We start from the raw sequence: 25288 nt of genomic DNA on the forward strand, positions 1-25288 counted from the left end.
TTAAACCTGTATCTGCTAAATATAGCAGCAGAATATGTAGAGCAAAAGCTTCCAAAAAGATAAGGATTGCTTGATATTTTTTTAAAAATCATTGTGGAAAATATTGAATATACGGCTCTCAGAATTTGATATGTCCAGTAAACAAAATATTAAAAAGCATAGAAAGATTTGAAAGATAAAGCCAAAGTGGATTCCCAAGCAGAACTGCCTGGGTTTGATCCCCATTCCACTGTCTTCTAAATAGGTTCTCTTGGACAACTTTGTTAACATCACTGTTTCAGTTTCCTCATTTGTTAGATGTAGAAAATAATATCAAACTCTTCAGGTTGTTATGCTCATTAAATGATTTACTAATATAAAGTACTTAAACAAATACCCAGTACATATTTTGGAATACAGAAGTTAACTATTAACATCAATGTCATCGTTATCATCATCATTTCCTAGCAAAATATAAACAGATCAAATTGACCCATGTGGACATAGAAAAGCTGAAAATTACAGTTTTCATTGTTCCCCTAAAATATAATAATACAATAAGAACAATGATAATTTGTTAGAATTTTTATTTTCCAAGGTTTTTAGACAATTTATTAGCTATAATCACCATGTAATTTATTATAACAACTTTATTGAGGTCTATTTTATATGAAATAATAGGTATCCATTTTAAGTGTAAAATCTGATACTCTTTGCCAAAATTATATGTCCATGTAGCCTTCGCTGCAATAAAAAGTAGAATATTTTCATCATTCCCAAAAGTTGCAATTATTCTTCTCCAACCTAAATCCAGGCAACTATTTTCTATTTTGGGTCACTGTAGAATTGTCTGCCTTTTCTTGAATTTCTTTCTCTCACATATTTTTGATACTGATCCAAGTTGTGTGCATCAATAATTTGTGACTTCTTATTGTTAACTAGTGTTACAGTGGATGAATGTACCAAAAAGTGGATGGATGTTGTTATCTATTAACAGCATGTGTGTTGTTTCCATTTCTTGTTATTTTTCTTGCTATCAACCTTCACTGCAATTTTTTGAATGGACATACTCTTTCATTTCTTTTTTTACTATTTTTAAACATTCAAGTTTATTGATACATATTGATAAAGCATAAATAAATAGATTGAATAATAAAGTACAAATACATTCTACAATCAGTGGTATTTAGTGTAATCACATAGTTGGGCTTTCAATCATTTTAGAGCATTTTAATTATTCCAGTAATAATAAAAATAATAATAAATGAAAATCAAATCAACAAAACTCATCACTTCTCAATCTCTCTCTGTTTCCCCTGCCTTACATAGCTGGTATTCTGTTTCCTTCTCTTTAGTGTATTTGTATTTACATTTTGTAAAAGTAGTCTATATAGGCAATATCTCCCATATTCATATTTTACATGAAGTTTCACTAAGTTATACAGTCCCATGTTACATTTTTTAGTTTTCCTTCTAGTAATATACATGTCCTTAGACTTTCCTTTTCAACCACTGTTTTACCCATATAATAGTTCCACCAGTCACAACCACCATGATTACTCTCACCATTTCCATTCATTTCCAAAGATTTATGAACAACTTTTAACAAATTCTGCACAGATAAAGCATCAGCTTTCCATTCTCTACCCTCATTCTATTTTCTGGCGACCTATATTCTAATTATTAATCCCATGAGTTTACACAATGTATTTGGTTCCTAACAGCTCAATCATCAGTATATGTCAACACAATGTCCTCCAGTTTCATCCATGTTGTCATGTGCTTCATGACTTCATTTCTTCTTACTGCTATACAATATTCCATCAGGTGTATACACAGCAATTGGTTTATCCATTCATCGACTGATGGACACCTGGGTTGTTTCCAACTTTTGGCAATTGTGAACAATGCCACAATGAACACTGGTGTGCAGAGACATACTCTTTCACTTCTTTTTGGTAAGTAAATGAGTGAAATTTTTAGGTCATGAATTTTTAGAAACTGCTAAGTTGTTTTCCAAAATTGCTGCCATTTTGGGGTTTATATTGATGAATTTTTCTCCTGGTCTGGGGTCACATTTCCCTTCTATATTGCATGCCTATGAGTTTTTTATTGCGTACTAATATTGGGACTGTTATATTGTTGGTTGTTTTCATTCTGCTATCTTCTGTAAAGAGTTTTGCATTTTGTTTTGGCAGAATCTTACAAGCAATTCTGATTATTTCATGTCTTGTATTTAAGCTTTGTTAGTACGGACCTAGAGCAGCCATAGGCAATACTCTTCTAAAGCATTACCATTCTGTGTTCTCTCCAGAATGCCCCGGGTATTCAAGAGCATCTCTCCACTCTGGACAGGACTGTTATCTCCAAGCCCTGAGTGAACTCAGAACTTTTGCAGTGTTTTACCCTATTCATTCGTGTTTAGTATTTAACAACAGATTCAGGAAGAAATCTTTGCAGTTCTGGAGTTGTTTCTCTGTACTGCTCCTTCCTCTCAGATATCCTATCTCATATTCAAGTCAACTCAGCCTGCTCGGACTCTGGTCTCTGACTGCAACTTAATGAGACTGCTGTATCCTGTTTGGGTTTCCACTCTGTGTACCATGGTTCAAAATTACATGCGGGCTGAAAGCTGGGGTTATTGTAGTACTTTTCTCACTGATTTCTTTTCCCTCCTAGATTACGCTCCTGTATCGTCACTTGTCCACTACGAAAACAGCTGTTTATATATTGGTACGATTTTCTAGTTGATTAGAGGTGGGGTTGGATATTTGTTTCAGTTACTGTATATGGTAAGAAGAAGGAATTTTTCCTTAATTAATTTTAACATGGAATTGAGGAACAGTAGAGTCCCCATGGGCTTCTGAATAAGAAAAGGAAAAAGTTATAAGAGATGAGGCTAGAGTAATAGCTCAAAGTAAAATTGTGTCTGGTGCATTGTAATCCATTTTAAGGATATTTGCTGCCAGAAAGGTGTACCACTGAATATTTTCATCTGAATAATTATGGCACCTGACTTTTGTATTTTTTAAAGATCACTAATGTTGCAGTAGTGAGAATAAACTATAGGGGGCAAGATAGGGAGACTATTTAGGAGGTGAATGAAATAATGCAAATCTGAGTTAAAGTCAGTTTGGGCCAGGATAGTAGCTATGAAGGTGATGAGATGTGAACAGATTTTGAACTGCTTGATGGATTTGATGTGGGGAATAAGACTATGACATTTATACATGATGACTCCCACAATGGTGGCCTGAGGAACTGGGGACATGTATTAGCTAGATATTGAGATGGGGAAGAATGTAGGTAGAACAACTTTCAGGGAGTAAGACACAGGAATCCAGTTTTAGGCAAACTAAGTTTGGGATACCTATTAGGCATATGGCAGAGATGTTGAAAAGGCAGCTGGCTCTAGGAGTCTAGAATTAAGCAATGAGATCCAGGCTAAAAATTACAGTTGGGAGCCATTGGTATTTAAAGCTATCCAACTAGAGGAGATCACTGATAAGTAGCTATGGATACAGATGAAGTCCAAGGACAGAACCTTGCTGCCTCCCAGTGCTTAAAGATGAAGAAAATGAGAAGATACTGGCAAAAGGATCTGAGAAAGATCAGCCAGTGAAATGGAAAGAAAACAAGTAAACCAAGTAAATACAGTGTTAAAATGAGGAGTAATTGACAGACTGTGGCAAATACTACTGATAAAATCAGTAAAGTGAGGACTGAGGATTGACCTTTGGCCTTTTCAATGGGGAGTTCAGTGTTGACCATTGCAAGAGGTATTTATGTGGAGCAAGCACCCAATCATAAGGGATTTAAGACAGAATGAGAAGAGATTAATTGGACACAACGAGTATGGACAACTCTTTCAAGGAGAAAGATGTGAGGCCAAGAAGATTCTTGATTTTCAAGGTGGGAGAATTGGCAGCAAATCTTTATGCTGGAATGACACAGAATAAATGGAGAGCTGAAGAGTCTGAAGAGGGAGAGAAATGGGAGCAGTACCTTGAGTATGTAAGAGAAAACAGGATCTAGAGTCGAAGTGGATGGGGTGTCCTGAGGAAGCAGGGTTCACCCAGAGCAACAAGCATCAGGGCAGAGCCTATGGACACAAGGACAGGGTTTGTGGCTAGATGTAGCTGTAGAAGCTTACTGAACTTCTCTTCTGATTCTTACTGCTTTTTCCGGGGAAATAGTAAGCAAAACAATGACAATGAATATGGGGCAAAACTTTTGGTGATTTGAGTAATGGGAAATCTTGTAAACTGAATGAATTTCTTTTCATGGAAAAGCCCAATACATTGTAATTATTTTTCTCATACCTACATGAAAAAAATTTGTCATGTCCACAATGTTATTAACAAATAATATTTTGATTTAAAAAGAGGTAGCTACAACTTAACTTTTAAAAATTAAAGGTTCATTTAAGTCACATATTTTTCCTGTAATATAATTCATCTTGTTTGCCTACTTGTGACCTGGAGAAAATGGTGTATCCCATTTGTGAGTTTACCTAGAATTAAGAAGTGTCATCTCTCTAAGGCCCCTTATGCTGGTGGTTAGACCTTAAGGAGAAATGACTTGGGGTGACTCATATATATACATACATACATTTCTATGAATGTTCTCATAGAAATTCATAGAAATCCATAGAACAAGTCATAAAACTGAAGCTATGGAAATTTCTTGCTTTTCAAATAAAAGTAAACTGAAATCTGGTGATATCTTTGACTTGTCTACATTTGATTTATGGATTTTGTTTCCCTGTTTCCATTTATTTTAAGACATTAATTAAGGGTGTAAAATTTCTTTTTATTGCAATATGAAAATAAGTGAAATCAATGATTCTGCTCTCACACTGCAGTCATATTTGCATGTGTTTGTGTTTCTGTGTGCATCTATGTGCTTCTCTTTTTCCTTAGTTTTTATTCTCCAAGCAGTTTGCCCCTTCGAAAACACTGAGTGGCAAGATCCAAATATATCGAAAAGTTTATATATTTGGAGGTCTGGGTGTGAAAGACAAAAGGCATTCTTTTCTTTAAAGAACTGTTTTGACAACTCATACACCCTTGTACTCTGCCTTTGGAAATTATGAATGTGTTACTTGGAAAAGTCACAATTCTCTTTTGGCCTTGTTGACTCCAGTTTCTTTGAGTACTTACCTGTCCCTTAGAAGCCATATATACATATTTTTAAAATATGATTTAAAAAGGATTTAGAGACAGAACATAAGTTCCTGTGACTTTATTTCCCTATTCTCTTTGCCCTCACTAGTAGCAGGAGTTGGAATGCTTCACAAACCTTGTGTTTGAATACAGTCTAAATCAGTGCAGACCCTTGACCAGCTTAATCTTTGCTTGCAAATGACAATGCAGTGAAACCAGAGGAAGAAAAGAATACTTCCTTTCCTGTTGAAAACCTAGTAAGTAGTTAGTCTGACCCAATTTTCAACAAGCGAGATTTTCTGATGACCCTACAGGAGAGACTATCTCTAGTCAAAGAAAGGGGAGGGGGGATTTAATCTTTCATGCCACGGGAATGGCAGCTGCTCTCAGCTCACTCTGATTCTGTAAAGGATGATGAAGATAGAACTGGCTTTTCAATATAGGGAGAATTTTCCTTTTGAATATTCCAAACGGGAGCCTTGCACATGTGCCTCAAGAACTAATTGTCTAGGTTCTGTCAGGAATGCAGCAGGAGAGGAGCGTATTTCATGCTTAAGACCAGAGAAGAGCCACGCAATACTCAGTGGATAAAAAGGCTTGCAGTCCCAGCTGGGAAAAAGAGTCCCATTATCTCCCAGCTGCATAGACATTCCATACGGCTTGGTTCTGCCTGGATGCACAGCATGCCTGGCTGAGAGCTTGAAACAGAGTTCTGCAGAAAAATTGTAAAGATCCCAAGACATTTCCCTGGTAAGATCTGTAAGTACAAAATTGTGCTGTCTGCTGCAATGAGAATATTGCTGGGCAAGCTGCAGCTTTTCTTCCTTTCAGTGTCTTTGTATTAGCATAACAGGTAAAAGCTGGGGTTGGGGGAGAAGTCACTGCTTTATTTATGCTGTGTTTCTATGATGCTGATGCTTAAAATGCATTTATTCCTTGTGAGGAAAAAAAATGTATTGAATCTGTATTCGGGGGCGGTCGGGATCAAACCAGGGAAAGAGAGACTACAGGTATATTTTTCAGTGTTTCACTAGCTCTTTGCTGCAGTAAAACTAATGGGCACGACGGGATGACAGTGCTAATTCTGGTACTTTCAGATAGCATAACGCCCTTTCTGTAAAGGCAGATGGGAAAATGTGATTGCTAATTTTCTTTTTCACTGAAGTGGTGGTGGGGGGGGCGGTTTGCAGTGTCAAAGGATAATTTAAAGGAATGGTTGTAAAAAGTTTTCTGGAGGCAGGTTTGTTAAGGGAGCAAAGCAAGACTGGAGATTGGGGGTGCTCATCAAATTTTGCCTGGCTTTTTGCTTCTTACCCGTCTTTTGGATAGTAGCTTCTGGAGTTTGTTTGCCATTTACAATAGTTTTAAGCATGTCAGTATTAAGGAACCTGCAATACTTTATGAAAAGTTTCAGAAGTTGATGACTTGGAAACAAAACTTTTAAGAACTCTGAGATTAACTTCACATAACCCATTATGTTAATGGGACACTGTCAACATTAGGGTTTGAGGGGAAATTGGAATTCATAGTTCTAGCTTTTACAAATGAAAAGTACTTATGTTTAAATAATCAGTATCCTGGCTATGTCCTCCAAAAAACAGTCATAGAATGACTAAATAAAAGTTATATTGAGAGGAAAAAAAAGCAAAACAGGGAGAACAGTAGAATTACACAAAACCAATTTGGAAAATGAGATATGCATAATTTTATCTATGGTGCAATGTTTTACAAAGATCTTTGTAAAAGAAGGAGCCATATGCTGAATATTGAATTGCTTGTTGTGAGCAATTTCATTTATCTGATGGGTTTGTTTGTCATTTTTTTATTGTTGTTGTTGAAAGTTTTACCAATATATGTGTGTGGTATTTTATAAGGAAAGCAATTTAAGTATGCTCTTCTTTGCCCCTCTACTCTCACACACACATGTGTAAACATACACAAATGTACAAAACAAACATACCCACTCAAAAATCCTGACATGATATACATATACCAAACAGAAATACAGAATCATTTCATCTTTGGTGCTTCAGTAGTTTTTTGTTTATTTGTTAATTTTGTTTTGTTTTGTTTTAGCAATTATCATGGCTTTGCAGTCCAAGGATTTCAAATGTATAAATCTGCAAATTTTATGCAAGTCTTTATATGAGGTTATATAAATGCATAACTTATCACATCTTAGCAAGAAAGCCCATCATTTATAAACTATTCCACTGCCTTACTTCTTATAACAATTCTAGTGAACTGCTGGAATATTTTTTTTTAGAATTCTCCATGTAACTTTCTTTAATAAAAACCAAATTCACTTTGTCATTTAGAAAATGAGTACATATTTAGATTTTAGCTTAGACAGAAATCAATTCTTTCGTGAAAAGAATGTGATGTATATTCAGTTGTTTGCATGCTTTTGCATTTTTTTACTAATAAAATATGCAGTAACATAAAAGCAAATTTATACCTTTCTAGTTTTTTAGTGAAAGGAGGTACACAGATATAAAAATGTGTTTATTTATTTACTTGTATATTTATTTTAAAAGCATAATAACTTGAATGCAGAATCGTGACATATACTTTTTCAAAATAACCCAATCTAAATATGAAAGTTAAAAACAGAAATCTGATCACCCATAAATAACAATCATAATTTGAAGACCATTAATGGGGACATGCTCATACCTAAATTCAAATAATAAGATGATAGATAGATAGATAGATAGATAGATAGATAGATAGATAGATAGATAGATTTTGTATGAATAAGATCATATCATGTATTTTTATTTTTAACTTACAATAATTACTCAGATAATATGATAGATGATTGATAGATGGATAGGAGATGAGATAGGTAGGTAAGTAGGTAGATAGGTAGGTAGGTAAATGGATAGATAGATAGATAGAGATAGGTAGATAGATGTGGTTTTATAAGAATGGGACTACCACAAAGCCTTTAAAGAAAGAAGTACAGAATTTAATTTTAGATTTTAAATCTGGATTTAACAACACAAATGAAGCTGATGTGAAACTGATTAAGTATATATTTTTTTCTAAAGGAGATATTAGTTCCAAAAATGTCCCACTAGAGAAAAGAACAATTATGTAAATCTTAATAGTTTGAAGTCATTTTTTAGAATGCATGTTTAAATATTAAGTAACCCCTTATAAGTCCTTTTCATGATATGATCATTTCCCCTATGTATACAACCTGAATTTAAATTATATAATCAAGATTACCTTGTTCAAATTTATAGGATTTACATTCTGGCTTAATTCACAATTTTAGGTAAATGGTATCTCAGTATTTAAAGGGATTCAGTCCTTGCCAACAGACTTATACTGTCCAGTTTGCCCAATCCTGTAGTCTTTATTTTGAATTATTTCTTGGCTTGTTGGATACCTCTAAGTAATACTCCGCCATTAAAGAAACAGTCAAAGGGCTTTATTTTTTGTGTGCTTATATACCTGAACATTTCTTTCTTTTGCTTTATATAAGGAATACAAGTTATATTTTTTGGATATAACTTATTTTCCCCTCAAATTTGTGAATATTTATAAACAATTCTGGGGACCTTTTCCATATTGAAAGTTGTTGTGCAGGACTCTTAGATCTGTTTGAAATTTCCATCCTCGAATGTGATTTGCTTTTATCTGTTGGATGTCCATATGATTCTTTCTTTCTTTCACCAGACTATAACATGGAGTTGTTCGATATTCATCAACTTTTTCCTGCCTGTGATTTGCCCCACTGATTTGAGATTCTTTTATCTCTGATTTGGGGTGGGGGAGGCGATTTATTGTTTTATTTCTTCTTTCTTCAGGATCACCAAATATGAAAATGTTGGATCTCATTTTTCTGTCTTCCACATCTATCATGTTACCCAAATTTGTTTTTAATTTTACACCTTTAAGGTTCATTTTGTTTGAGTTCCTGAAGTTGGTCCACAATATCCATAACAATGTTTTCCAGTCAGCATATTATTACTATAACATTACTTCAAATATAGCTTTCACTTCTGTAATGTTTGTATTTTCCTCTACATATTTTATTCTTTTTCTCTTATCTCCTGATATTTTCTTTTAGCTATTGATTTTCTTTTTTTCTTTCTTTTTTTGTAACAGATCCCCAGCACCTACTGAAGAGCCAACACATTTTTGTGTTCTTTAGTATGTGTGAGAGATTATATTTAAGAATAACTGTCTAAATCCTCTCCCAAAACTAATTCTTCTTGATTGAATCCTAAGGGTAATTCTTCTTGAGATTTATGACTTTTCAACTGCATTTTGCTTCCTTTCTTTCTCTATTATCTTTTGTCTTTCAAAATGTGTGCATGGGTTTCCTGGTAATCCTTTATGGTTATTACTCATGGTTTTGGGATGAAACCAAGTATTTGTGGGAAGGACCTTGAAAATCAGTGCTTGTCATAGGGAGAATAAGATAGTGTATTTTCAACTTTAATTCAAATTTGTCTTGAATATAATATTGAGAAGTTGGTTATCATTTTTAATTGAAAGACATTTATTTTCTGAAAATATCTTCAAGACCTGGTGGTAGGTGGTGGATTCTAAAAGGAGAAAAGAGGAGGACTGATATGGACTACTGATGTTTAATGTATGTAAAAATTTTAATTAGCTTTACTGTAAAAGTGTGAAAATGTATAGAGTGGATGGTAACACATAGTGAGTAACAGCTAGTTTATAAATGGAATGTGGCTGAAAATGGTAGTCTAGGTATATAAATGCCAATTGACAGAATGCTACAGAATAAGCTAGGAACTGAATAGCACAGTACCCAAGAGGTATATGAGAATTGTGGTTGATGGTAGATGCAAGTGTGTCCTTTGTGAGCTAGAGCAAATGTACATCACTACGGCAGGGTGTTGGGAATGTGGAGAAGCATGGGAAAAATACAGCTGGAGCAACCTATGGACTATGATTAGTAGGAATAATATAATATTCTTGCATCCATGCGAAAGATCTACTGTGTTGATAATGAGGCCATATGGAAAATGTGAGGCAAGTGTACACTATGGACATGATAACAATCAGATTATCTTATCTGTAGCAAATGTTCCACCACAGTGTGGTGTGTTGATGGAGGGGCATTGTTTGGGAATTCTGCACATGTGTATGCTTGTTTCATAAGTTTACAACTTCTGTCATAAAAAATATATTTAAAAAATCATAATAGGGTGGGTTAGGGGAAAAACACACCAAATGCAAAATAAGGGCTATGATTAGTATTAAGATTTTGACAATATTGCTTCATAATTTGTAACAAATGTCTCACAACAATGCAAGGTACTGGTGGAGGATAGATGTATGGGACCCCTGTATGATGTTATGCATGTTTGCTTTATAAGTTCACAACTTTTACTATACACTTAATTATTATGTATGTTCATATATAAATGATGTAAAGATGATAAAAATAGGGTTGGTTGGGGGAAAATACTTTGGTTAGTAGTAATATTTTGACAATGCTCTTTAATCATTAGTTGAAAAGGTTTAACAACAGGGCAAATTATTTGTGGTAGTGTGAGTTATGAGAGTACTGTATGCTGTTATATATGTTTGTTTTGTAAGTTTACCGTTATTATTATACACTTATTGTTATGTACCTTTATGTATGAGTGATATACTTCAATAAATTAAAAAAAAAAGAAAGGCACTTATTCTCTCAGTGTTTGGCACTTGAGTGACTGGAACACTTTATAGTAAATCTAAAAAGACATAGGCCTCTGTGTTCTGACCTTGTAGATATGCCTTAACCTCTCTCAATACCTTTTTCCAACAATCTCCTTATGTAGTTTTAGGAATATCTTTAATCTGCTAAAGGTAGGAGAGTTTTATCAATTTTCCTTCATGCCCCTCAAAAGGCGAAAAGTATTTGACAGTAATGTCAACGTGCTTCAGAGTTTGTATTTTGGGATTGTATCCATTCACCTTTTTCATTAAAGACAAAGGGGATTTATTTCTTTGGTTTTGCATTTGCTCCTCCCCCTCCCCCCACACCTTTTTTTTTTCTTTCTTTCTCTTTGTTTTTTTTGTGGGACATGAGAGGATAAAAATCTATTAAATGTTCTGTAAGTAGAAACCTTTCAGTTTGGGAGAATTCTTTTAAATCAACATTTTGTTATTGATAAGAACTCTTATTGATAAGAAATCTTATTGATATTGATAAGAACTCTTCTTGTTAAAATTTAGTTCATATGCAGTAGGTATTCAGGTATTAGATTTTTGATATTTTGAAGGCATAACGCAGGATGTGCTAGAGAATAAACAATACCATTGGGCATTCTTTCAGATAGTGTCTTCCATAAGTCTCTATTGATGAAATCTATGACCTACTTAATCCCTTGCAATGAACCCAGAGGTAACATATTAATTTCAGTCATAGTTACATGTATCAGAATTAGCAGTCTAAAATCATTTTTGGAAATAGATGGTCATGAACCTTATACATACTAGGTTTCCAATTAAATGAAAGAACTAATTACCTAGATATTGAGATCCTTAAAAGAAGTAATGAAAGAATTATATTGTATCTAATAAGTGAAAAAAAAAAAAGACCTTTCTGGTAAAAACAAATTACATTATCTGAGTATTTATAAAGCAGTAGTAAGAATAGATTCTAGAAGTAGGCTGCTTGAGTTATAGTGCCACAAGTTTGTTTTGTACCTGCTCCTTTCTTTGTCTAGCACAGAATAGCTATGTGATGTTAAGGAAATTTCTTACCATTCCTTTACCCCAATTTCCTTATCTGTTGGGGATTGAATCATGTCCTCCACAAAGGCATATTTAAGTCCTAACCCCTGGTCCTATGGGTGTGCACCCATTTGTAAAGAGAATTAATGATGTTACTAGTTAAGGTATACTCAAATTTAATGAGGGTGTGCCTTAATCCAATGTGGCTCAAGACCTTATAAGCAAAAGGAAATTGGACAAGTAAGGAAAAGCCACGGGGAGCAGCCAGAAGCTGAAAGACAGCAGAACCCAGAAGAGAAAGGAGAAGATGCTGCCATGTGCATTGCCGTGTGATGGTCAACCAGATGGTCAGAAGATATGGACCCTGGATAAAGCACGCCTTCTAGCCTGTGCAACCATGAACCAATAAATTCCTGCTGCTAAACCAATCCATTGTATAAAATTTGTTTTAGGAGCAGGGGAACTAAAACATCCACAATGGAGATGATAATATTACCGACTTCACAATATCATCAAAAGTATTAAATGAATTAATATATGAAAATATCTTGAAGAAAGTCTGACAATTAATAAGCATTCTATGTTCTAGTCATTTAATTATTGTTTTATTATTATTATATCATTTTCTATGAATCCTGGGAATCCAAGTGGGATCACTTGGGAAAAATAATATAATATAAAATAATAATATAAGAAAAACATTATAATCATCATCTAATCAATTATATTGGGTAGTTAGTAGGGAAATAATTTTGGAGATGGAAATCCTAATTCAATATGGAAACAGGACTCATGCAATATTGTAATGAGACTTAGAAATACTGGTCCTTGGATCCACATAACTTAAAAATTGAAATGTTGTCTGCTTATACCAAGTAATTATACCTGCCCAAGTAAAGGGTTTATAAAATTTTCAGATTATAAAAGCAATGCCCAAAAAGCATAAAAAAAAATTATATATAATTTCTTTCATAGATATAAAAATCTCAAAATACTGTTTCTTTCCTGTCATTATTTTTCTTTCTGCCTTTTAAATTAAAAATTTAATGTCCTAATAAAGGCATGCATACACCTGGAAACAGGAATAATAAATTTTGAAACTATCGAAACATACTAAATGAAAAAATAAATATCCTGGTCTCACTTCCCACAGATATTTTCAACAGTTTATTCTATTGGTTTTTTTTTCCCCCCGTTGCTTACCAGTATAAATTTAAATAATTTATTTGTGTATATATTGCAAAATCTATAAATTTCAGGCCATAGATGTTGACTCTGTCTGTTAACAACGGGCAGTTTTGCATATTTTTATTATTTTTCAAAAATTCACACCACAATTTTGATTTTTATTCAAGTCTTTGGGTTCTTATGGAAGTAATACATATTTACGAGTATATTTTTACGACATGGGGGAATCTTTAACATTTAAGAATTATTGAATTTAATGGCCAAATCCCTTGACTCAGAATCACCGAATGCTAACATTCTATTAGGTGTTTAACATTTTTTATTCATAAAATAATTAAACAATACTAATACAATGTTGGCCTATTTGTAACTCACCCTGCCCATTCCTCTCTCTCCACTATCATGAACTGCATATGTCTATTTAATTTCATTTTATATATGTATGTGCACATAAAATATTTCATTTTAAAATCTTATGCAAATAGTATAATACTGAATATAAACTTATTTAACCTGCTTATCTCAGTCCATATTAGATCATTTCAAACCATTTTTATGAATACAAGCATTCTAGGTTATAGCATGTTATCCTATGAGTACTATAGTTTTATTCTCTAATTTCCTGTTGATAGATTTTTAATTAATTTAAAATTTTCACTAAGGCAATATCCCACGGACATCTTATATTTGAGAACTTGTATACATGTGTTAGCATTTCCATCAAGATTATTAAGACTGTGCAGTATGAAGATAATTTCATGTTTGTTATATCTTCTTGGTTGATCATCTTTTCTTTATCACCATGAAAATTTGCCTCCTTAGAATGCATGCTGTCAGTTATTTCATGTTCTTTTGGCTGATATTTGTCTGAAATATAATTTTATTGCCTTATTTTTTAAAAAATATTTATGTGTACTATTTTCTAACCATAGTTCCTATAAAAAGCCTGTAGGTAATTTAAAAAAAAAATCCGTTCTAAGAATCTCTTTTCATAAATGCCCTCATTCTATATATATCTATTATTAATGATGATTACTGATTCAGTTTTACTTATTTCTTTTATCTTTTATTTGCTACTAAAATGTGCTTTTTAACTTATTTTTTGGACTGTCTTCTGATGGACTGATAAGCATTCTTTATTCATTTTTGCCTGCTTCTAATAACTTCAAAATTATATATTCTATTTACTATTTTCTAGCAGATATAAATATCCAAACATAAAATATAAAAATATTTTAATAAAGTTTAAGGAGAATATACATGTGCTCATTACAAACGAGGCAAAGATCTGTTTAAACATCTTCAGAGATATTTATCTCATGCCCATTTTTCTATTATTTTACTGTTGCCTTATTTTTAAACTGTCCCCACATTTTATTTATTTATTTAATTTCTGGTCAATGCTAATTTAGATTTATGTTTTCTCAGTTCCTTACTTACCAATTTCTTGTACCATACATGCATGCCCTGTGTTCATTTTCCTGTGTACTGAAGTTCAATAAAGGTTGTTCTAGAAATAGTACTGAACTCTTATAATTGATATGCTTAAAAATTACTTATTTTATTCACATTCCAGAATGATAGTATAGTTGGTTACAGAACTCTATGTTGATCAATATTTGTTTCTTAACATATTTTGCATACATATCCTTCTCCATCTGGAATATAATTTTGCTCATGAAAAGATGACTCACATTCTATTCATCACACCTCTGAAGATAAATCTGTCTTTTCACTCCAGTAGATTTAAAGATTTTTTCTCTTCATCATTGAGGTCTGAAGGTTAACTGCAATATGTGTAGTTGTGAATGTGTATTAAATTTATTCTGTTTAATCCTCTCAAAGTCTCTGCAAATCTTTGATTATGAAAATCTCTCCATTATTGTATATTTGAATCTTGCCTCCTCTCCTCTATTTTCCCTTTCAGTATTGCTCATCTGGTATTTTGGTATTCTTATTCTATTCTTTCAGTCAATTTCTCTTCTTTTCGTATATCTCCCCTTTATGTGGTACATTCTGAGGGATTTACTGAAATCTACCTTCTATTTATTTATTCTCACTTCATCTGTTTTTATTCTATTACTCTGCTCATCCTTTGAATTTTATGCTTCTTTCAAAAATTTTTCAAATTTCTAGTAAAACTAAGTTGTTTTAGTTTCTATTTGTTTAAAATCCTCTTACAATTCTCTTCGTGCCTTACAACTTCTCTTCCCTTCTTTATTTCTCCAAGAAAATTAAATAACCTTATCTAAATGTTAAGTTTTGATTGCTCTACCAGTTTTAGTTAGGAATAATTCCTCCATTACTTGGGTCTGCTAGATCTCCCTTGTAGGTGGTTCATGCCTCCTAATGTTTATCATTTTCTTTTTTCACAAACTCACCTTTAGCAGTGGTTCTTTTCCATCAGAAACCAGCATGGACTATACTTCTCTATAGTATTGTTTCACTTTTGCCTTTAGAGTGGCTCTTTAATTTTTCCCAATCCTCAACAAGTTTCAGTGGTTGTGTGTTGGCTTTGAGTTCCCTAACCATGGAGATGGAATGAATTTTCTCATTACAACCAACTTTGACACAAACTTGGCCTTCTGGTTACCTCTGGGAGACTCTTTTTCTCCCAGATATTAAGTTTCCTTTAAGGTCCCTTGCTTCATGCAGGATTCTTTTTCACCTTGGGTTATTCCAGCTTTACCACCTACACCCCACTCTAACTTTGAGTTTCCTCTTCATTTTGAATCCCTGAGTATTAATCTTTCTGATGTTCCCATTAGGCTGTGTATGTTTTTCAAAGGATTTATAGTGTTTTTATAGTATTTGTAAGTGTCTGCACTCAAGAGGGCCTTCTTCGGCCTCATAACATCACATACTCCCATGTTGACTAGAATTTTTCTCATCTGTTTTCCATCTTCTAGGGAGTTGTCAAACTTTCTAGCTTGCTGCTGTTTTTATTTTTTTTCAAAGTCTGACACTATTATAGTTGTATGTATTTCTTTTGGCCTTATTCTGTCAATCCCATGGTACTTTTGGATTTAGAGTGTTTGCTCATTCCAAAATTATGGACCAAAACTTTACTTAGAAATTTAAAAAGAGATACATAAATTACAGGTGATTCTTTTTCCTTAATTGTTCAGAAATTAAATTGATCCTAATATTGGCTATTCTATTAGGAAACATTATTAAAATTCTAATAAAAATATTAATGCCAATTGTATCTTTTGTCATTACTTCCACAAACTATTAATCTAACTTATTAAAACAGCTGATTTGGTACATTCATAAGAGAATATGAGATGAAACATTGCAGAATTTAATTAGGAAAGCTAGCAAGAGGATGATATTAGTTTATATGTTTTTTTGGGAGTAGCTCCTATATTAATTCTTAAATTTAGTGTTGTGTAAGTTCTTAAAGTGTGGAGGCAATTATTTAAAAAGTTTGTTAACACAGCAGTTCCTAGTGAGTTAGCACAAAATGTGCACTAAATGGGCCATTCTGCCATTATATCATTTCTGCAGAATAAGAGTGAGAATGTTGGATAGATTTTTTTTTTTTTTGGTCTCATTTTGAGGCAGGGAAGGGAGACCAAAAATATTCATAAGTATTTTGTTAGTTCCCAGTAATTTATTTGCACCTGTGTTTAAAAGACCACTATGGATGAACTCAGAAAAATTTAGACAGTTTATTTTCAAATGACTGTATTTGTATATTATTGTTGGCTTATTTGGCTTCTCTCATATTTGCATGACTAAAGGGGTTTGGTAAGAAGCTCTGTATGGAGCCTTCTGCAGTTATGTTTGTAAATATCAAGAGTGGATTATACTTGTGGAAGTAGATCTTTTAGCAAAGTAAAATAATTTTCCTCTCTTGCATTTGACAGGCTTCCAATGAGTAAAGGGAAATGAATGAAAGAGAAGGTCAGAAATCAGATTTGCTGCTAATTCTCCATCAATTGATATAAAAGTAAATGAAAGAAAGTCCTCAAAGTTTTGCTTGGATGAAAAGGATAACATTAATCTAAGCATTTTAAAATGTACATCATGAAGAGGTTTTCTAACTGCTTAATGTTATTTATCAGCAAACTCCTAAATATGCCCAATTGTGAGTCTGTGATATGGATATGCTAATTGAGACATTTCTGTATGACAAATTAACACAGAATGTATATTCAAACGTTATCTTAGAATTAGCAAAGTGGCTATAAAATATGTATTTTTCCAGAGGTGCCAACATAATCCATTTTGTTATTTTGGTAGACTGTGCTTATGTGGTTTTAGACAAGAGGATGAGGTCCCTATCTGCCTCTTCCTGTCAGGATATAGGGCGCGTTAGTAGAGAAAGCTTTCTCTTTCCTGACTTCACTCTTATTCCATCTTTTGTCATGCAGATATACAGAGTGGTTATGCAATGACAGAAACATCTTCTTTTATGGAAAAAGAGACTGGAATTTAAAAGAAAAATGACCTGTTTTCCACATATAGCTCTACATAGAGTGCCAATTAGAAGTTTTAATACATTTAAACTCATAAACACAATATCTTAGACAATTATTTTTTTTCCGTTTGTGTCTCAATTTATTTAATAAGAAGAGAGAATTTTTCACGTGGAAAAATGTGAAACATGGAACAACAACGACAAAAATCATGTTACAGCCTTTCAGTTACAAGAATCATAAGTATCTTTGGAAGTCCTAAAATAATTTTTTACTGTCAGATTTTGGCCCCTGGGTATTTTCTTTAATGCTTTACTTTTTACATGAAATTAGCTTCAATTTATCAAATAAATTCTGGTTTAATCAGCATAATGTATTAACATACTAAATTACTAATATTAATAATATTATAATTCAATAAGATATGCTGACAATAATACAATAGGGAAAGTAATTTTATAGTTTAAACATTTTAGAACATTGAAATTTGTCAATGATTAAAAAATGTGATGCACATATATACCATTATTATCTTATAACCGTATTTTTAAAACATTTTTTAGTTGACACTTTGCAGTAACAGAAATTTGAGTCATATTTTAACTTGTTTTATTACAAACTGTGGTTATATTCTCCAGACTGACAGTTACTCAACAGCTTGGAACCTGACTTATTTCTCTTTGCATATTCATTGCCTAGTTCATAGTAGTTAATGATTTTTCATTGATTTTTCAATTCCATAAATATTGACTGAGTAGGTCCTATGTGAGAAATGCTATTCCAAAGGCACTGGTGATGCAACTATGAAAAAGACAGAGAAGATTCCAGCTCTTATGAAATTAAAATTCAAGCAATTCAACTAAGTATTCATTTTTACCAACTGGGGAGAGGCAAATATTGTTAATTCCAAACTTAACCTGAGAAATAAGCATTAAAAATTAATAAGTGATTTAATTCCAAGACTTTTCCCATAAAGACAAGCTGTTATGGTGAAAAACACAAAAGGAACAACTAAAAAAGTGATACACATTTGCTTAGAATAGGAATTATCCCTATCTTGTTAAAAATGGTGATAATATTCCAGGTTCTATAGAGGTTTCAGAATATGACTAAAAAAGAATGGGTTAAAAAAACAAACAAACTAGTGCCCTTAATATATACGTGTTTGTAGAACTTTTGAATTACATGTCCTAAATTCTTCAATTGAATGTTATTCATTTTCCTCAAGTAAATTATACTTGTGGACTTGCTAAGATGATGAAGTCTGTTCCAAATTTTCAAAGTACACCAAATTCGAAAATAATTCTGGTAAATTACTCTGTGTATAGTAACTGAAAGTTAGCAACAAATAGAATGAATTTTATTTTAAACATTTTTGTGATTATAAAAGTAATATACATTTAATATAAAATTTGGAAAATACTGAAAAATATAGAGAAAACTATACATCCCCAGTTATCCTGCCTTCAGTATACAGCAATCTTCTTGTCATTTCTACTGCATGAGTATGAATGTGTGTGTGTGTGTGTGTAATTTAAAATTGGGATGAATTTTTCTGTTCTGTCTTATAACCTGGTTTTTTGCAATAAACATATTGTGAGCATTTCCAAATATCATTAAATATTCTTTTAAAGGGGATTGTATCATAATTTACTAAAACCAGCTACCAATGTCAGTTATTTAGCTTTTTCCAAGTATATGCTATATATTACTAATGCTATGGATCTTTTCCATGTCTCAGATAATTTCTTTTTTTTTAATTTTAATTTTAATTTTATATTTTGAAAGAATCTTAAGATGACATAAATGTTACATCACAAATATAAGGGGATTGCCATATATCGTATCCCCCCATCCCTCCCACACTTTTCCCCATGAACAACATCTTTCATTATGTGGTACATTTGTTACAGTTGATGAACACATATTAAAGCATTACTACTAATCATGGTCTATAGCTTACATTATGGTTTACACTTTGAACCACACAATTTTATAGGTTTTGACAAATGTATAATGGCCTATATCCATTATTGCAATGTCATGTAGGACAATTCCAAAGTCCCCAAAATGCCCCATTTCTTCCCTCTTCCTCTGCTATGCCCACTCTGTTTCTGATTGAGAGGGGACTCAGGTCCCATGGGGCAGATGGATGGAACTCTTTTGCTTGCAGTCGTGGATATTCCCTGTTTTTGGGGGATGGGTGTCTGTCCATTGTCATCCTATTGTTAGTTGTCCTGGGAAAGTCTGATGAACTGGAGAGTAGGTGTTGCAACTCTGCTGAGATTCAGGGCTCAACTGACCTATGAATAGTCAAAAGATTTAAGTCTCTGGGACATATATTTAATGGGTATAGTGCTAATTTAGGTTCAAATAAATAGGGCAGAAGAGTCATGTGTAGGGATATATTATAAATGAGTCTAACTCTGTTGCATTGGAGAGCATATATTCCAAAGTAAGGCCCACTGACAGAGGGCCGAATTCCTGAGATTGTTTGCCCTGCCTATAATGTCCAAATACCTCTACAGTCCTTAGGAGACCCTCTGTTTGAAGCACTGTTTACTGTGGCAGTCATTGAGATCATCCTGACATACACATAAACGTAACCTCTGGAATAACCTCCTGACTCACTTTGAAATCTCTTAGCCATAAAAACTCATTTGAATTTAATATTTTGCCCTTTTGGTCAAGGTCTTTTTCCTAAAGCATCACTAATTGGCACTTGGTAATAATCCCTCAGTGCCAGGGAGGCTTTTCCCTGAGAGTCATGCCCCACACCAGGGGGAGGAGGTAGTGAGTTTATATGCTGAGTTTGGTTTAGAGAGAGGCCACATTTAAGAAGTAAGGAGCTTGTGAGAAGGTAACTATTAGGCAATATATAATACTAGGTTAAGTTTCAGCTTCACAAGAACAAGGTTCATAAGTACAACCATCAATATCAAGGGACTGGCATAATGGTCTATACTCCTTTGCTAAGCACTGCCCATGTACTTGGGGGATTTTTGCCACTCTATTAGAGAATGTACCAGCACTTCCCAAGATGGGAACTCAATATCCTTTGAATTATTGTGTGGGTCTCCACCCACTGAGACAGTACCCCATGACCACTTAAATATATTTATATCCCACAGAGGCATTTCCCAGGTATACCCCTCCCACACATCTCCCCATCACTGACTCCCCACACTAGTGGTCCTCCCCTGCCACAGTTGTGACCCTTCTGTGATACAAAACCTCTGCTTAAGAAAGGTGAAAAAATAAAGAAATAAATATAATAAAAAATAAAATATTGACATAAATATAACAAAATATAAAAATAACATAATTTTTTCACTGTGTCTTTCATCACCATAAGATCTTTTATGTACAGTGACAATTTCTTCCATGTTTCTCCAATGTCTTATATATTTGTTTATTTATTTATTTTGCTTTATGATCAAAGAAGCTTTATGTTACAGAAAAGTAAAATACAAAGTACAGGGGAGTGCCATATACCCAATCCCCTCCCCCTCTCCCAATCTCCCCTATTAATAACATCTTGCATAAGTATGGTATATTTGTTACAATTGATATACAAATATTGAATCATTGCTACTAACCATGGTCAATGGTTTACATTATGGTTTACATTTTGCACAATACACTTCTATAGGCTTTGACATAATTTAAAATGACCTGTATCCATTCTTTCACGACCATAGAAAACATTTCCAATACCCTAAAAATGCCTTATGTTCCACCTATTCTTCTTTTGATTATTTCTTTTTTTTTTCCTTTAAGGATTTATTTTTTATTTATTTCTCTCCCCTTCCCCTCCAACCCCCCCTTTGTCTGCTCTCTGTGTCCATTTGCTGTGTGTTCTTCTTTGTCTGCTTCTGTTGTTGTCAGTGGCACAGGAATCTGTGTTTCTTTTTGTTGCGTCATCTTGTTTGTCAGCTCTCTGTATGTGCGGTGCCATTCCTAGGCAGGAATGAACTTTCTTTCGCGCTGGGTGGCTCTCCTTACAGAGTGCACTCCTTGCGCGTGGGGCTCCCCTACATGGGGACAACCCTGCATGGCAAGGCAATCCTCGTGCGCATCAACACTGCGTGTGGGCCAGCTCCACACAGGTCAAGGAGGCCCGGGGTTTGAACTGCAGACCTCCCATGTGGTAGATGGACGCCCTATCCACTGGGCCAAGTCTGCTTCCCATCTTAAGTATTTCTTAAACATAAATTCCTTGCATGTCAAATGATGCATACCTTTTTAAAGATGCCGGTGTGTGTATTACTAAATTGTCATTTAAGAAGGCAACAGCCTGTACTTCTAGGTAGATGAATGCCCACACCCTTGTGAACAATAATGCTGTTAATAGTAAAAGCTTTCCTCTTGCATTGGCAAAACAAACACAAACAGACACCAAGGGGTTCATTATACATAAGGTGATAACTTTAATTTCCAACACATCTCAAAATTATTTCCAATTTTATGATATTTTACTGGATATATTTTAATTGTGAAACATTGTAACATATATTATAAATTATTGAAGCTTAATTTCCATATATATACAATAGATCCAATGTGCTGATGCAAAATACCAGAAATTGGTTGGTTTTTATAAAGGCTGTTTATTTGGGGTAGGAGCTTACAGATACCAGGCCATAAAGCATAAGTTACTTCCCTCACTAAAGTCTGTTTGGCATAAGATGGCTGCCAAGGTCTGTGAGGGTTCAGGTTTCCTGGGTTCCTATGTTCCTGGGCTTGCTTTTCTCTGGGTTCAAGGTTTCTTTCTTCCTGAGGCTGGCTTTTCTCTCCTTTGTGAGCTTACTTCCCAGTGCTCCAGCTAAAGTCTACAGCATCAAACTCCAACATCAAAACTCCAACATAAAAAACTCTCAACTCTGTTCTTTGCCATGTCTTCCATCTGTGAGTCCCACCCACCAAGGGGTGGGGACTCAACCCCCTAATTTCAACTTAATCATGCACAGGTACAGATCAGATTACAAATATAATTCAATATCTATTTTTGGAATTCATCAATAATATCAAATCGCTACATCTGTTTTGGCCCCAACAAACCCAGAGGGTTATAGGAAAACTAAATGAGTTAATTTTTAAAATATGCTTTTATAACTATAAATAACATACAATTATTGTTTCTACTCTTAGTAAAATTTAATCAGTATTCAACCTACTTTGTCCATCAGGTCATTAACAAACCTAAGTTTTAAGTTTACATAGTATGGAGACAGTGTTTTCAATTTTTAGCCTCAGCATCTAACATATTGTTGACATGCTGTGGTTGCTCAAAAAATGCTTATTTAATGAATATAGATTTTAGATGTACTAGAGAAACATAAATTTAAATATATCTCTGCTCATTCCAAGTATGCTATTAGAGTGTCATCTAAATCCAATGGTGTAAAAAATAGCTTATATTAAAATGATAATTAATATTAAACTTGAATTTATGTCTCTGCCCTTGGCAACATGGTATTCTGCTTCATGATGAGGCAATCAGGAAATGTAAGTACTTATTTACTACATCACTACAAATTTAATTATCTTTTGGAGTTTTTGTATATTGTGGGCTTTTCAGGGTTTTGCTATATTAGGACATTTCATCAGTCCATATAGGGAATAGGGAGTAGATCTGAGGGTAAAATTCTATAATTCTGGGTTTAGAAACAATTGAAAAATTACAGAGAGAGAGAGTATATGTGAGGTAGGTGATATTTTTTTTCTCCAGATATCCCAAACAATGTTAGGTGTACCACTTAACAACTTCCTAATTTTGTGCTAACTTACACTTAACTTATTGTACTGTATTATGTTTGTATATGATGCTATCATGAAATGAAGTAAAATGATGAAACGTTTGACTGCCAAGCCAATATTGAGGAATGAAATTTGTTTGATATAATTCCTGAATATAGTCATACTTTGTTTAGCATATTTAATAGTAAAGATAAAAGCAAAATCCATCAAACAAGTTTTACTTTTTAGGTTAGAATCATGACATTTATTAGTCAGATTGGGCTACAGTATGCTGCAATAACAAATGACCCCTAAATCTTAACGATTTAAGGCTACAAAGATTTCTCTGCATGAATCTCTGGAGCAATTGTCCTCTTTGAGATTGCTCAATGTTACAGTTTCATATGTGCATATTCTTCCACAATTTCAGAAAAATAGCGTTCTAGAATCTTGCTGAAGCAATTAAATGCTTTTATCCAGAAGAGATACATATCCCTTGAATTCACATTTCATTGACTAAGACAAAAATACTCAATGGAGAGAAGAAATGAAAATTTTCATGTAACAAGAAAGAGGAGAATGAGAATTATTGGTGAGTAGCAACAATATCTGCACTGTTGAGTTTGATAATAAGAAATATTCTACCTGGGCCTTTTGCAGATGAATCAATCTACTTTGCTTGCATTAAGCAATCACAATACTTCATCTAATTTTGTTTTTGTTTATTTTGTTGTTGTTTTACTGAAAAGCATTTCATCTTGCTATTATTAGAGTAAATACAAATTATGATTGACTCCTGTTTCTACAATGCACTACCAGCCACCTCATTCATTGATTTTTCACTGATCGATGGATTCACTAACTGTTTATTCAGATCATCTATCTAGCCCCCATGTTCCAGACTCTGTGTTGGGTATAAAGGCTTAGAGAGACATGCCCAATCCTCATGAATCATGGAGCATCTCAGAGGACATATATTTGAATTAAATAATCACACAAAACTACATAAAATAATATCTATGCTTAGGTGAAGGCAAGGGGAAAGGGGTCCTATAGAGAGAAAAGGCTTTGAGGAAAGGGGATGTGGTAGGATTAGGACCTGAAAGAAGGCAGGGGTGAGCAGAGGATCAGAAGTCCAGGTACCAGATGAGGCTGGAGAGATAGTCTAGGACATGGTTCAGAAGGTTTTATAGCTAAAGACTTTGTGTTTTGTGCTTAGGGAAGTAGAAGAGAACGTAGCAATACAATCAGACTTAGCCTTGAAATAATCATCCTGGCTACGATATGGAGAACTTCATCTTTTCTTAACCAAATTTAGCATCAGGCAAATGTGGAAATCATGAACGAATGAGATAAGCAAGGGAGAGAACAACCTATCAGGGACCTTTACTCCATTGCTGACAAGGCAAAGCTTGTTTTGAATTCCAAGAATTCTGGATTTTTGTTCTTTGTGCCACATATTAGCCTTTTCACATACCAGTAAATTAAAACATTTGAAAAAGGTAAAATAACACTTTAATAATTTTTAAAATGCAGGTCTGAAATCGAAATTCTGGAAAATACATAAAATAATAATATTAGAAAATGAAATCACAAATAATCTATCTTTTTAGAAATTACTTCTTTTAATAATTTGGTCTATTAGCTTCTGATATTTTTCTATACATGTGTATGATATACTTTTAAACATATCCTGCAATACATGCAATTTTAAATTCTGCTCTGTTGCCTAAAATTTCACTATACATTGTCTTATGTTTATAAAAACTCTTCAAAATTATTACTTTAATAGTTTATGGTCCCAGGGTATGAATATATTGTAATTTATAAACATTCTCCTGTATTTTACATTTAAGGCACATCCAAATTTTCGATATTATAAATAATGCTGCAACCAGCATCATTATGTGTACTTATACATCATCATTTTGATTATTTCCTAAGGATAGAATTCTACAAAAGGAATTTCTGGTTCAAAGATTATGAATATTTTAATACTCTTATAAATTGCTTTCAGTTGTACCAACACTGGTTCATACTAGCAAAATACTACATTGTGAATATTGCCTTACTTATGCTGGAAGTGGG

At 33.5% G+C, this 25288-nt stretch overlaps 1 protein-coding gene across 4 annotated transcripts in view; it reads left to right on the plus strand.

Annotated features, from left to right (window-relative positions):
• The first annotated feature begins 5300 nt into the window (after window positions 1-5300).
• CNTN6 (contactin 6) overlaps window positions 5301-25288 on the plus strand; it is a 365092-nt gene continuing 345104 nt past the window's right edge. Inside the window, exon 1 of one of the 4 annotated variants that reach the window (XM_071211969.1) lies at window positions 5301-5903. The gene's annotated coding sequence lies outside the window, so the exon portion shown is untranslated. The remainder of the gene's footprint in view (window positions 5904-25288) is intronic. The other 3 variants (XM_071211970.1, XM_004449587.5, XM_071211968.1) reach the window with 3 other exon arrangements.

The sequence above is a fragment of the Dasypus novemcinctus genome, chromosome 26 (assembly GCF_030445035.2).
Source record: "Dasypus novemcinctus isolate mDasNov1 chromosome 26, mDasNov1.1.hap2, whole genome shotgun sequence".
In the NCBI taxonomy this organism is placed as follows: Eukaryota; Metazoa; Chordata; class Mammalia; order Cingulata; family Dasypodidae; genus Dasypus; species Dasypus novemcinctus.